General features: G+C 36.0%; 1 non-coding gene and 1 pseudogene across 1 annotated transcript; one reads left to right on the top strand and one right to left on the bottom strand.

Moving 5' to 3' along the window:
* The first annotated feature begins 440 nt into the window (after positions 1-440).
* LOC121406619 overlaps positions 441-15,565 on the top strand; it is a 36,292-nt pseudogene continuing 21,167 nt past the window's right edge.
* On the bottom strand, positions 9,945-10,016 carry TRNAR-UCU. The gene has a single exon. It is a non-coding gene; the product is annotated as a tRNA-Arg (tRNA).

The raw sequence follows: 15,565 nt of genomic DNA, 5'->3' as shown, positions 1-15,565 counted from the left end.
CAGAAAGCATGTTCTGATGTTGAGGCTGATAAGGTACTTGAGTGCTTTTATGTCAAAGATGACATTTTGATGAGGAAGTGGAGACCTCCCCGGAGACCAGCTGATGAAGATTGGTTTATGATTCACCAGGTTGCAGTTCCTCCCTGTTACCGCACAGATGTTCTGAATATGGCTCATGAGTTACCTATGGCAGGTCATGTTGGTATTCGGAAGACATAAGAATTATGAGGCATTTCTATTGGCCTAAGATGCACAAAGATGTTGTGCATTTCTGTAAGACATGTCATACATGTCAGATAATTGGTAAGGCACAGCCTTCTATCAAGCATGCTCCATTGATACCCATTCCTGCATTTGATGAACCGTTTACTGGGGTTCTTGTTGATTGTGTCGGACCCTTACCCAGAACGAGGTCGGGTCACAGATTTCTCCTGACGATTATGGACTTGCCTACACGTTTTCCAGAGGCGATACCCTTGAGGAGTATCACTGCCAAGACAGTGGTACAGGCGTCAGTGCAGTTTATCACTCGGTATGGTTTGCCTAAAGAAATTCAGTCTGACCAAGGGTCAAATTTCATGTCAGGAATATTTCAGCAAGTTATGAAGGAGTTTGGAATAAAGCAGCTCAAGTCCTCTGCTTATCACCCACAGTCCCAATGAGCGTTAGAGCGCTATCATCAGACCCTGAAGACCATGATTAGGGCTTATTGTGAAGACTATCCCGATGACTGGAATAAAGGGATCTCATTCCCACTGTTTGCAACTAGGGATTCCCCGAATGAGTCCACAGGTTTTAGTCCATTTGAATTGGTCTATGGTCATGAGGTCAGGGGTCCCGTAAGCTTATCAAAGAGAGGTTTATGGTTCAGGATGATGATGTAAACCTTCTAGACTATCTGTCAAAGTTTAGAGAAAGGCTCTCAAAAGCTTGTGATGTGGCTAAGGAACACTTGAAAGAGTCGCAGGGGAAAATGATAGCTCACGCTGACAAAAAATGCAGAAGAGCGAAGTTTCAAGTCTGGAGACAAAGTGTTAGTGTTGTTGCCTTTGCAAGGTGAGCTCTTGAACGCTAGGTTTAGTGGTCGCTATATAGTAAAAAAGAAATTGAATGATGTCAACTATATGATCAGTACCCCTGATCGAAGAAAGCCTCAAAGAGTTTGTCATGTAAACATGTTGAAAGAATACTATGAGCGAGAGGCTAGTCAGCCAATAGGTACAACACAGGTTAAACAAGAAATGCATGTACATATACATGAAGATGAATGCTATGAAAAGACAGATAATGAATTGTCTTATACAGATGTATCTAAAAACGAACCATGTGGTGTAAAGTTATCTAACTCAGAAATGTTAGGAAAAATGGATGAGGCATTAAAACATCTGCCTGAAAATCAGAGAAATAATATATCTGGCCTGTTAAGAAAATATGAAAATGTATGTAAAGACAAACCAGGTCGTACACCTTTAAATGTACATGATGTAGACGTAGGTGATGTAAGACCTATCAAACAGAATCCTTATTGACTCAATCCAAGCAAGTTGGAAATGGTAAATAAGGAAATACATTTCATGTTAGATAATGACATAATCGAACCGAGTCAGAGTAGTTGGAGTTCTCCCATTGTAATGGTTCCAAAGCCAGACGGCTCTCAGAGATTTTGCATTGATTACCGAAAGGTAAATGCAGTAACTAAAACCGACTCGTATCCAATTCCTAGGCTAGAAGATTGTATTGATTGAGTTGGAAATTCTGCCTATATCACAAAGATAGACTTGCTTAAAGGATATTGGCAAGTGCCACTGACTGACCGAGCCAAGGAGATATCAGCCTTTGTTACACCTGAAGGCTTATATAAAATGCACCAGCAACCTTTCAAAGGTTAACAAATCAAGTGATTGCCGGACTTGACAATTGTGTCGTATACATAGACGACATCCTAGTATACAGTGATACTTGGAATGATCATCTGAATCATTTGAGAGCACTGTTTGACAGGCTGGACAAAGCCAATCTAGTAGTGAATCTGATGAAGAGTGAATATGCCAAGGCAAACGTCGCATATCTTGGTCATGTGGTAGGTCAAGGGCAAGTGCTACCAAGAGAAGCCAAGATACAAGCTATCTTAGCCTTACCAACCCCCACAACTAAGGAAGAATTGCTCAGATTCTTAGGTATGAGTGGCTTCTACAGGAAATTTGTGCCAAATTACAGTACAGTGGTTAGCCCTCTGACAAACTTGCTGAAGGCAAAAGTGAAGTATGTTTGGTCTGACGAATGTCAGAGATCATTTGAGAAATTAAAGGCCATTTTGGCGAATGAGCCTGTTTTGGCAGCTCCAAACTTCACAAAGCCATTCAAAGTAGCTATTGATGTATGTGATGTTGGAGTAGGAGCAGTATTGCTCCAAGAAGATGAAGAAGGCATCAAAAAATCATTGTGCTACTTCTGTAAGAAACTGAATCGATTTCAGAAGTACTCAACTATCGAAAAAGAGGCCCTGAGTCTCGTACTAGCCCTTCAGCAGTTTGAGGTGTATCTAACCAATGGAGAGATTACAGTCTATACAGACCACAATCCTCTTGTGTTTTTGGAGAAGTTCAAAACAAAGAATCAAAGACTGTACAGATGGAGCCTAATGCTCCATCATTCCCCTTGAAAATTGTACACATAAAGGGAAAGAATAACGTAATTGCCGATGCTCTTTCAAGAGTATAAATAGTGTAATTATATATGCTTTTTACCAACTGTGTCTTTTGAAGAAAATGTGTTTGATGTTCATTTGTTTACACATGTTTGTATAGTACACATTTGTACACAATAACTGTAGAAAAGTTAGAAAAGTTAAAGGGGAAAAATAAAATATCTTAAAGAAACCTTTACTACGGTAAAGCTTTCATTTCCCCGGGGGGGGGGATGTTATACATAATAAGAATTGTAAAAGCAATTACACTAATTTATTTAGTTATTTCCTCTTTAAGGATATCCATAGCCAAGAATGATAAAGAGCATTCGAGAACATGTTTGTAAAAGCTTTCGTTCTGCCGGCCTCTTGCCTATTTAAAGATAAATTCCAGTTTTGGTAACGATCTCAAAATGACTTTTTACAGAATCTAATATAATGACCACCCAAGTGTCTGTTTGTATGAATAAAAAATATGTGCCAAAGGATTCTAGAAGAAATTGTGTAATTGCTGAGAAATAAACAAAATAAGCGCGGATTCGGTCACTTCCGTCGGGTCTTTATTCCAGCAATAATAATACACTGTCCCACGTGTGCCTATCTGTGTTGGTGATCTTCAGTGTGAACATTTTTCAGCGTAGATTTCAAGATTTTACAAAGTTCAGTTTATGTAACTGTACCAGATCTAGATCCTCGATGATATTCTGACAATTAAGCCTGGTTTTACAGACTTTCTCATCAAATCAGTCTTTACTGCAACTACTGGCATTTCTCTTTAAAGGCCAAGGAGTTTTATTGTTGAATAGGGAAAAGCAAACAATTGATTCCTCAGGCAGTGGTACAGAACAATAGGATTAGCTATGTCGTTGATTTCAATGAGGTCATTTAAGAGTGTTCTAATTGTAGACTGCTCTAGAAATTGGCAGAATGTTCTGTATCAGACAATAATAGAAGTCTCTAGAATAGTGAATACTAGAAGTCTCTAGAATAGTTGTAATTAGTATATAAAGCTGGCAGATTCTTCAAAGACATCATCACATCATATGAGATCACTTGATCATATTAGATCACTTCATCATATCAGATCAGAACTCAGAGTTTCGCACCAGACTTTATGTCAGAGCAGAGTTTATTTCCACCTGGAATATTTATCTTCTGTGGAATTATTTGCCTGCCATCAATGAACTGTTTGCAGTTATTTTGAGAGAAAAATTGTCAGTTCTCATCGAGACAATCAACCGGTTTTAATGAACGTTTTTCAACCCATAGATTGCTGAAATTAACTGTCAATCATCATCAACATCGTCTTCACGGATATTTCAACTGATTACAGTGACTCATATTATTCATCGTACTTCAACATCAGTTTCATCATCGCCATCATTGAGAACTTATCTTCGCCAACCGACTGTGAGTTTATTTGGATTATTACTTGGATATAGTGTCATCACTTCGGGATTTTACATAGGACACTTCAAGAGATTTATGTAAGATTATTATTTGTTTCATTTACGATTGTTAATGCATAGCCAATTCCTGTAATAAAAGAAAAGGAAGTTCAATTTCAACATTCAAATTATACTTATTTGTTGCAGTATCGTAACAAGACCCTGAAAATATGAGACCAAACTGGGTGAAAACATGGAAGTTAGGGCCATTTTTCCACTTTTCAATAGAGGTCGCTTTTTCTTAAAGGTAATGGTCAAAGATACATATGAACATTTGGATTATAAGGAATAATACAATAAGCATACCCTGAAAATATTAGACCGAAATAATTGAAAACAAGGAACTTATGGCCATTTTAATATTTCTTTAGTTCGCTATAGAGGGCGCTAATTCTAAATGTAGTGGTCACTGATGCGTAAAAAAAAATATATGGATTATGAAGGATGATATCATAAGCCAGCCCTGAAAATTAATAATAACTGAAATGAATGATTACAACAGAGTTGTTAGTTCTTGTTGACTTTGCAATAGAAGGCGCTATTTTAATGTTCCTTTAGTTTGCAATAGAGGGCACTATTTATAAATGAAATCAAATTGATCAATGGCCTATAATGAAAACAGTTTTAAACTTGTCCTTGTTATTTTCAATGAAAATGACCCGGGAAAAACAATCCTCTCAAACTCACCGTGTTTCGAATACTTTGCGTTTTTTGCTCTTATCTCGCGATTATAGCTTGGCTTATCTACTCTAGATAAGGTATTATTCCATCTCCTGGTCCCGCTTGTAAAATCTTGTCACAAAACACGTTTTTGATCAAACCTTTTGAGCGCGATGTTTCTTTCCAAAACTGTATCCTTGGCTTATCGATCGATCGAGTGAGCACCTGGCAGCTGTTTACTTAAACGTATTCATGAATAGCCAATCAACAACTGCGTAAGTTGCTTGGGACGGACTTTAATAGTAAAGAGCGAAATTCGATGAAGTCGAACGTGCGGAATGTCAGAAAAAAAATGCAACTGACCGAAAAAACAATCCTGGAAAAACTGTTTTTTTATCAATTTCCCGTGAATTTTTTCACTGAGTAAGCATGAAATACCGAGGCATCAGAAAAAAAAAATCATCAAAAATTTGAACATACACATTACCATAAGGCTCTACTGTGGGGGCGAAAGGAGAACAGAAAACTTCCCATTTGATGCTCATTTTAATTGCCCGAAAACCGGACTTTCTAAATTACCTGGGCTAGCGCATTGTTAGCTGTATTTAATGGGAGAGCTTACCCCATTGTCAAGGTAGATTTCAATTAGCCTATTCTTGATTGGGGAGATTACCCTATTCTTGAGCATAAAGGTGGTCTGGCTGGTGGCGGATAACAATAGAAAGATAACTTCTTGATTGGTGGGGGTATTTTAACGCGAGATTACCACTTTGTCCGTGCTGGTGACTGTCTTGATACTTTGATATGTCCACGATGTGTGCTGTATTCTATAACCGTGTTTGCAACGAATCCCAAGTATGATTTGGCATCAAAATTAAAGCCTAACTTCTGCTCTTTTCATAGATTGTGTTTTAAAAATACGTTTAAGATGAAGTAGGAATATGAGAAGGCACTTTGTATTATGCTTACGAAATATGATTTGTTTATAAGTATCTATATATTAAATGTTATTTTTCTTTGAAATGATTAAATAATGCAAGCGTGAATTGTGAGCTTGAAAAGGGAACATTTTTCATGGCGGATTCAGCTTTTGGCAATACAGGTGAGGCCGCAAAATAGTTTCCTTTCCGTATACTACCCCGCAAAGCTTATTTTTGTTGATTTCTTTCAAGGGGGTACTCCGAACCGAAAAAATTGTTGGAAGTTTCTTTTTGGGGGCCCTGGAAATTTAACTTTATTTCAAAGTGATGTTTGTGATCAAAACAATGTGTATACATAAGGCACTGGTACAGTTACCCATAAAGACGACAATCTTAATTTAAGCAATCATATAATGTGGACGCGAAGTGCAAGCCAACAAACGTATAAAAAAAACTTGATATTTTAAACACATTTTCGAATATGAAAGGATGCATGTGTATATTTCTGGCAATATATTAACGCGATGACGAACCAAATTTTGTTATTAACTTTCATGGAAAGCTTTGTTAGAACTGATTATAAGGCTTATATACAAAACCCATGAATCAAAATGCAAACGAACCCGGCACTTTAACAAAACAGTTCGAAGCGCTATGTGCCTTCTTTTTTCTTTTAGTTAGTAGTGGGTGAGAACAGGTAATCCCATTCTCTCAAAAATAATCTGGGGAGCTTACTAGTGCGGTCAAATGTCGCAGCCCCCCCCCCCCATCCCATTTAAGGCCATGACCTTATTCAGCCCCAGTATTCACAAAGTCTATATAACTTTGTTGTCTCGTTTGTCAACTTGTTAAAATTGCAACTTTAACAAGGTAGACTGGTCTACTTTAAGCTATATCGCTTACTCAATCTTTCATTTTGTTAGCAAGAAAGAAGGTCTTCCCAGGTTGGTTGGTTGGTGTTGGAGTTAAGTTGGCGCTCTTCAATCTGGCAGATTATCTGAGCCAGGTCGTTTCCGAGTTGCTTCATTCCCGCTACAATGTCCTCGGTGTTAAGGCTCGTGGATAAAGTTGGTAAAGGATACAAAAATTCCGCTTGAATTGATCTTGTCCATTGAATAACAATTGCTGATAATAGTTCAATGAGAAATTAATATAATTTCTTCTTGGAAATATTAAAATTTCAAATAAACGCTAAGAAATGAATTCATTTTCTTCGCTGAATTTACGAGCACTCACATAGCGCCCACTACCGTCCACGACTGATTATTTCGTCGATCGCTGGTCATTCTACTTTTATCAACCAGAAATATCCCTGCGAACCTAGTCTGCTAATTATGTGTAGACGCTCGTCAATCGTTTTTATAGCAAGGCAGCGAGTTCGGCGTGGAGCACAGTACAGGCAACGGTAGCATTGTAAGAAAAATGGTTAGCATAGAGAATAAAACAAAAATATATGGACCTTCTTACCCTTATGCTGTCCGTCCAACCTGTAGTTCATATGTTACCTAAATTTGTTTGACGTTTATGTAAACGTTTGTTCATAGAGGTTTCTGTGAAAATTTTGGCTACAATTTTTCTCGTACGACAAGATGCAAGATTGGTTGAACCACGGGATACATCTACTCCATGCATTGAACTGCACTGCGATCGACATTGGCCACGCTCGCTGAGCAAAACATTCACAAACACATTTTTGCGTGTACGACATATGGTGTACGATGATTGTGTTCATGTTTTTCACGTCATATTTCAACGCATGCATTGGGAGAGGGAAATTGGAAAAAGGGAGAAAAGAAAGAAAAGGGAAGGCAAACAAAAGGAAGAAGAAGAGAAGAAAACAATCAAATGGACAAGAAAAGGAAAAGAAAGAACTTGGAGAGAGGAAAGGCGGGAAAAAAGGGAAAGAAAGGGGAAAATGAACAGATGTAGGCCTGCTAGTGAGACAATCGCGAAATACAAATAAATGATGGGGATTATATATATATATATAAGAGATTTGAAAATGGAACGGGAATTTATTGTGAAGGGGAAGGAAATGAGGAATAAGGAAACGGGAAATTAGAATGGAACGAGCTAAATATGATAGCAGGGGCGTATCCGGCTTTCGCAAATATTTTTTGGGGGGATTTTTCACCCATATTTTCCAAGATCGATCGCTCTAAGCGGGAGGGGGGATGGGGGATTCGCCCGCCCCCCCCCCCCCAATTTTTTTTTCCAAAACCGTGCACAAAAACGTAAAAATTACCATAGGATTGCGATTTTTTGCATGGTCAGCCCCCCCTCCCTCTGAAAACCATTCCGCGGCCCCTGTAACAGTCAGCTTTATTCTTATAAAACAACATTTATGTTTAATCCTATAATCCCCTATTCAATAGTGCGAGCGTAAAGCGAGAGCTAATTTTTTTTTGGAAATGTCATATTTATTTCCTGAAAAAAACGTTCTTAGTAGTGTTTTTGATCCTGAGCAAGATTCGTATATCGAACTAATAACTACTGCGAACATGAATCTGAAGCGCTAGCCTGATAGAAGGGGACCTGTTCTGATTGCAGTATAGCCACGACGATGCATACATGTAGACCTTTTTTTTAAAAATCGAGTAATGTGAGCGCGAAGTGAGAGCCGATCATTTTTTAAATTCAAACCAAGAAAATTGGCATTCTATACATTTTCCGTAATCCTGAACTGGATAGGTAGTATAACTAAACAATACGAGCGCTAATCAGGATGAGAAAAATTTAGATTTAGAGCTATAAACGGGACACTAGTATAGCATGACTAGTTTTTTTTGTATTTTGTAATTCGTGAAGATGGGTATAACTAGGTGTCTTACTACATTTATAATGCGAGCGCTAAGTGCGAGCAGAATATTTTTGATTTTAGATCTGAAAACGTCAACATAAGCACTAGTTTCAAACACTGACAATGACAATTGTAAATTGGAGTTAGATCGCACTTAAGATTCAAGCGCGAAGCGCGAGCTGATATTCTAAGGACATTTTGTCATCATGTAAAATTGAAATCTTCCTATTAGTGTCACTTATCGCGAGAGAAAACTTGTCGACATTCTGAAAAAAGAACAATATAATTGTTGGAAATTCATGAAATTGTTATCTTATCTCATAAGCCCGATGAGAGCGAGAAATTTGTTGATATCAAGTTCTGAAAACTGGATATTCTAAGCATTTTTGTATTAATGAATGGAAAGCACGAATCACGAGCCAAAAATTTTGATAAATTGTCATAAAAAGGGATTTTTAATAGTTTGTTTTAGAATTGAATTTCTCACCAATCAAAATGCGAGCGTACAATGCTAGCTGATAGGTTTTGACAATTAGACCTGAATAGGAATATTTTGAGAATTTATGGAATATATGAGTACTACAGAATGGGTACTTGATAAATAATGCTAGCTAGCGCGTAGCGTGAGCTGCATTGATAATGATACCATAAAACGGATTACGGCTGCAATTAACAAAAAAGTAAATCAAACAAATTAAAAACAGCTCGATGTCTAAGCTGAAATAGGTTTTGTATATCATATATATATATATATATATATATATATATATATATATATATATATATATATATATATATATATATATATATAATGAGGGGGGGCGTGGATATATGTACCAATCGCTTTGATCATTGTTTATAATATATGTCTGAAGAGTAGAGTAGAATCAAGGATGAAGCAAAGTATACACTATGTTGTAAAGTTTTCGGCCCTGGCCTTCTTAAGTTTTTATTTGCTAAATAAAACAAATAAAGCAAATCATAGAATAAGCAATAGAACAAACTTAATGTAAATAATAGCAAATTGAATCAAAACCAAAACAAAAGAATAAAAGAAATCATATGGTAATACACAGAATAACAAAGGATCATATTCAATAGAAATAAAAAGTTGAGTATGATCCTTTGTTATTCCGTGTATTACCATATGATTTCTCTTATTCTTCTGTTTTGGTTTTGATTCAATTTGCTATTATTTACATTATGTTTGTTCTGTTGCTTATTCTATGATTTGCTTTATTTGTTTTGTTTAGCAAATAAAAACAGAAAAAGGCCAGGGCCGAAAGCTTTACAACATGGTGTATACTTTACTTCATCCTTGATTCTACTCTACTCTTCACAGAGGATGAAGAGAAAAATGGTAGGCGTAGCTTAAATCAAAGTTCCCCAGAGTTATCTACCCTTTGGAAAAATTGGTGATGCCGAAAAAATGTCTCTGCCGGGAATCGAACCCGGGCCCCCAGCTTAGAACGCCGGTGCCTTAACCACTAGACCACAGAGACGGGTTAGTGGCTAGACTGAGCCCGATCCATTGACCGTCAGATAGACAGATTTTCGACACTATACCAAGGCACTGGTGTTCAAAGCTACACACACACACTCAGCAAAAAAAGTTCTTGGACACTTATAAAAGTTATAATATTCCATATAGATATTTGATTATTTGATTAAAGGCAAATCATTGTATGTCAACATGACCAGACAATATTCCTCTTCCAGTATGACATGAAATTTTCATGTGAACAGTCATGCATGGGTGGTTAAATGCTTTAAACAATAGAAATGTCAGTAAAAGAAAATTGCAAGAAATGGATCAGTCAGTGCATGGCAGGTTACAGGCATTAAACAATAGCAATGTCAGTAAAAGAAAATTGCAAGAAAACGATCAGCCGTTCTTACAGTTGTGAAAGTTTATGTAGCATAACTATCCATCAAACGCTAAAAGCAAACTTTAAGTCAAATACCACTCTAAAAGAGAAGAGAAAGTTATCCACCTTGGATGCATCACTATTCCACTAGAATTTTAAATGAAAGTTTATCGATGAAACAAATGTTAAATTCCATTATCTTGGCATAAGCAAAAGAAAATTCGATATCTCGTCTGTCCACCCTGGTTCTAAATGTGTGCAGCACATCGACGTCGCATGCTTGTCACAAGTCGGCGAATTTGCTCTGGGGTGATGTCCCATTCTTCCCAGAAATAACGCCGGACCTCTTGAAGAGTGTCTCCTGGGCCCTGTTGCATAAAAATTTATGTCATAATGACATAAATTTCGAGCATGACATAAAATCATGCATAGCTTATGTCGATGACATAAATTTCGTTGCATAAAAATATTTATGCATTGTTTTAGCTTATATCAAGTTATCACGCGATATTCATAGACTGAATAGTCATGAATAATAATAATAATAGACAGTTCTTGTATAGCGCATAACACATTATAAATAACGTCTCTATGCGCTTCCAAAGGACTTGGATATTATTACCTTGGCTTTAGCCTCGCAGCCTTTTACAGCGCGCTGGCATTTCAAGGAATAAATTCCTGTCAGGTACCCATTTACCTCACCTGGGTTGAGTGCAGCACAATGTGGATAAACTTCTTGCTGAAGGAAACTACGCCATGGCTGGGATTTGAACCCACGACCCTCTGTTTCAAAGTCCGGAGACTAATCCACTGGGCCACAACGCTCCACGAGCCTGTTGACATAAACTTGGCATAAGTTGTCATTTTTCAGCCGCAGGAAGCTCTTGCGAAAAAGTGTCTTCGGCTTCCTATTTCGACGGGAAAGAGGCATATTTTCGTATGTATCATATTTTCATTGTTGTATATCATAGATAATAGATATATCTCACGTTCTGACCAAAATTCAAAGATTCTAAGTACGGAGAGATGTTTTAAATAAATCATTATCGCCGTCAATTTTATGTAACGATTGCTCGGATACTCTCCGGCTGCTCTTAGCCGTACAACGTTGGCAGTGCTAGCTGGAGGTTCCGGCGTCTGACAAAGACAAATAATGAATGGAATCAACACCAACAGAACAGTGTTAAATAATCTTCACGACATTGAACATTGATTTTAAGGTTCCGGCGTCGGATAAACACAAATAATTCATGGGATAAACACTGACAGAAAACAGTTTTAATTAATCTTCACGAAATTTTATTAGACATTTTCATTGATTTGAAATTTAGGTGTTTTTTTAAGAGCATCCATGTTCTTCCTGGAAAGATCTACGTTAACGTTACTCGTTAGGCCTAGTCTAACGTTAGAGCCGGACTGTCTAACTACGATTAGACTAGACACTCTAGAGTCTATACAAAACAGCTCTGTCACTCACCGTGAGTGCCTAGCCCAGGCCTAAATAATTAGTTGTGCTGAGCCTATGTTGGGAGATTAAACAAACAAAAAAACATGAAAATTAGGCATGTCACTGTCAGTGTCAATGCAGGGCTAGGCCCTAGCAAGTAACAGCTTGGCCCCTTTATTAAGTTCTTGTCTAGATCTAGATCTATCGTTATCTAGTTTTCTATCTGGGACTAGATCAAATCTGGGTTCTAATTTAGACTTAGTCTAGCTCTAAAAATTTCTAAGTTAAACTTGTCTTACTTAGGTGAGCTGAGCTGGCCCTACCATTGACTAGGCCTACCCTGGGTTGGGCCTTGGTCCTGGCCAGTGAATGAGGTGGTGCAGCCCTGGACTGAGTCTGGCTGGGGCTCCTATCATTCATGCTTTTATTAATAGATCAAATCGAGACCTAATCTAGTAACTGTATAACAATACAAGAGATCTAGAATAGATCTAGCTCAGGGCCCAAAATTGAAACTATGTTTACATCATTAGTAAGCTAATCATTTGTTGGGCTATATATCATCTATATGAAACAAGTAACATAGATCTACTAGAACTACAAAAGTTACTTTAGATCTATTCTATCAAAATTCAAATACAATTAAACTTAGACCTTTGGCTCTTTGGGAGACGGGTCCTCCACTGCCGACGCTACGGTGATGGAGCCCCCCTGAGTTTATGATAGAGCTATGGAATAGGGTGTCTAGCTCTAACATAATATTGTTTTCTAGTGCCAGGAGTAGAGGCCTAGATGATTTATTAGTTGGTAGATGTGCACTACAATAACATGTGTAGAGTATAAGACCCTAGCAGCGAGTGATTGGTGTGTAATAAAGGTGATAAAATAATTTAGAAAATCCTGGGTCACCCTCTGTGTTAACGAAGACTGGAGACTACTGAACAGGAAGGGAAATAAGGGGGGGGGAGAAAAAAAAGAATTACACACTCAACTAATTAAGTTAAACACTGAACTGAAAAAAGACATGTAACTTCACGAAAAACTCATGAATACGTTCTATGTTAATATCTAATAAAGATATTATTGTACACCTATGATGGATACACATTTTAGTTCTTTGATTTGTTTTACAGGTTAAAAAAATTATCAAATGCCTTTTCTATTAATTTACAAAACAGTGCACAAATAATATGCTTGGAGAAAAGGCATTTCAATTACTGGTAACTGCAGTATTTGGTTTCTGATCTGTGGATAAAAATAACCATGATAAATGAAATTCTCTTGATGACTGTTGTTAAGAATTCCTCATAGTACATTCTATTCATTGTACCTATTTACTGTAAAGAGGATTTCTTTAAGATCAATTATTAGAGGGGTGCTTTTTTTAGAAAACAAACCCTGGCAATTTGAAGTAAAGAAAATACTTAATTGTATAAATAATAGAATTATAGAGCCTACAATTTTCTTACCTATCAAAACCTATCTTCATAAGAAGTACTTATCTATGGAGTGTGTAAATCATTTTTCTAACATTTAAAAAAAATAAAGCCTAAATTAATCACTTGTACTATCCTTTTGATATTGCACCCTAAGTGATAAAAGGTGCAAAAAAGTGGCCTTGTCATTGTTTGCACCCATAAAGTTCGTTTACACAATAAAAGGGGCAACATTTAACCTTTTATAAAGGTGCATATATAATACTAAATGATTAAAAATGTTCAAATTTTTAACCTCTATTACATGGTTAAAATCTGCGCCCTATATGGTGATTAATACATGTATAACTTTTGCTTCACCCATAAACAATTAGCACCCCTTATTGTAACAACCCCTAAGGTTAAAATTTGAATCCCGATTTTTAGTGTGTTTATCAAACCATTTCAAGGTTGAAAGACGACCTCATTTGCCTTAAAATAAAATATTGTGTAAAGCTGTACCAACACCCCTGTCAAATATATTTGACAAAATCTGTAATGATAAAAATATATTTTTTAAAAGAAGGGACTTCAGTTGTTTGTACAAAATGTAAATATAAATTCATTCTCATCTGTTACTATATGAAAAATTTGGTATTCACTTTTCTAACAGGTGACCCACACAAACGGTGAGAAGAGGTAAAGAGAGAAAGGGGCACAGCAACTGAAAGGAGAGGGAAGTCTAGACACTCTACCACGGTCTGCCATTGAATAAGAAGTCTCTCTTTGGATCAGGGGGTCAAGCTTCCTGTATGAAGGTGAGTCTTTATGTAAAGTTGAGTTTATTTAACATTCTACTTGTAAATACAAGTATACTACTGTACGGTAATATCTATTCTCGTTTAGTTTATTGTTCTTAAGAGCAGATGTAAATGTGATGTCCTGTTATAGTAATTTTCAAATATGAATCTCTTAAAATTCATCCACATCTTGTAATAAATTCATCCTAAATTTACTCAAAAAAATTGATAATATCAATCTCATGAATTTTCATAGAAATTCAAGTTTTAATAGACAACTGAGCCCTCTTAATATTTCAATTAATGATAATATTATTATGGAATGCATTTTCAAAAAATATGTAAGAGCAACAACAAAATCTAGGAAGGCTATTAGATCCATACTATTGTAACAATTTTTTTCCACTTAACTTTTGCAAGAGATTCAGATTTGGTTGATTTATATTTTATTAGAATCTCAACAAAGAGACTAACAATGAGAGCTTACAAGCATAAACGCAATTTAAGTGCATTTAAGAATAAGATAATAGTAGAAGTAGAAAGGTATATTTTCATTTTCAAGTAACACCACATATGAAAATTTTCTCAAATGACTTGATTTAAATTAAATATTTTCTGACTTTAATTATAAGGATATAAAAAATAATATTCGGAAGCTATTTACCCAATTTTTATTTAACATTCTATATTTTTTAATCATGCCTGTGATTGCAATCTCAAAAGGCTCTTTCATAATCTTTTAGAGATACATCATACATGTAAATGTATGTGAAAACTCTGCTATTATCAAGTTGAGTTGCTAAAGTTGTTTTCACTGATTCTTCTTATTTCAGATTGTTCAAGAGTCAAGACTGTTGAAGAGGTGACGTCATGGACCTATAGCACCTGGCAAGGGAACTATATTACTGTTCATAAATATATTACTCAAGTATCGTAAAAACGCTTTAAAAATTTGAACATTAACAAAAGTACTAATTTTCATTTTTCAAAGATGATAATCATTATATTGACATTGTGGATATATTTTATGATTATCATAAAATTATTATAATGTAAATGATGATAGGTCATACGAATACAAATGAACAATAAGTAGAAAAGAAGACAATCAAGGAGGAGGAGGAGAAGAAGAAAAAGGAGAGGAGTGGAAGAGGGGAAAAGGAGAAGAAGAATAAATTACAACACTGTGAGTTCCTCTTCATGATATTACAGAAATCTTCATCTTTAAGTGGAAATATTTATGAATAATATAATATATAATGTATGAAAAATACATTTTATTTAAATCCAAGTTCCACTTTTAATCATGTTTATAAAGTCATAGGACAGGTGACAAGATAACATTGTTTCACAAATTTTAGTGTGTATTTATTTTAAAAGTAATAGATTTACATAGAATGTCATTCTTTTTGCTTCATCTCTTTGTTTATTTTATTGAATCGGGGGGGTGAGGGTGGTCAAAATATGATTTGCCCCTTGTTTCCCTACTAAAAATAGTAATTAATATTTGTAGAAAATTGT

This window comes from Lytechinus variegatus, chromosome 1 (assembly GCF_018143015.1).
Source record: "Lytechinus variegatus isolate NC3 chromosome 1, Lvar_3.0, whole genome shotgun sequence".
In the NCBI taxonomy this organism is placed as follows: Eukaryota; Metazoa; Echinodermata; class Echinoidea; order Temnopleuroida; family Toxopneustidae; genus Lytechinus; species Lytechinus variegatus.
This window is presented reverse-complemented; position numbering and strand designations above follow the sequence as displayed.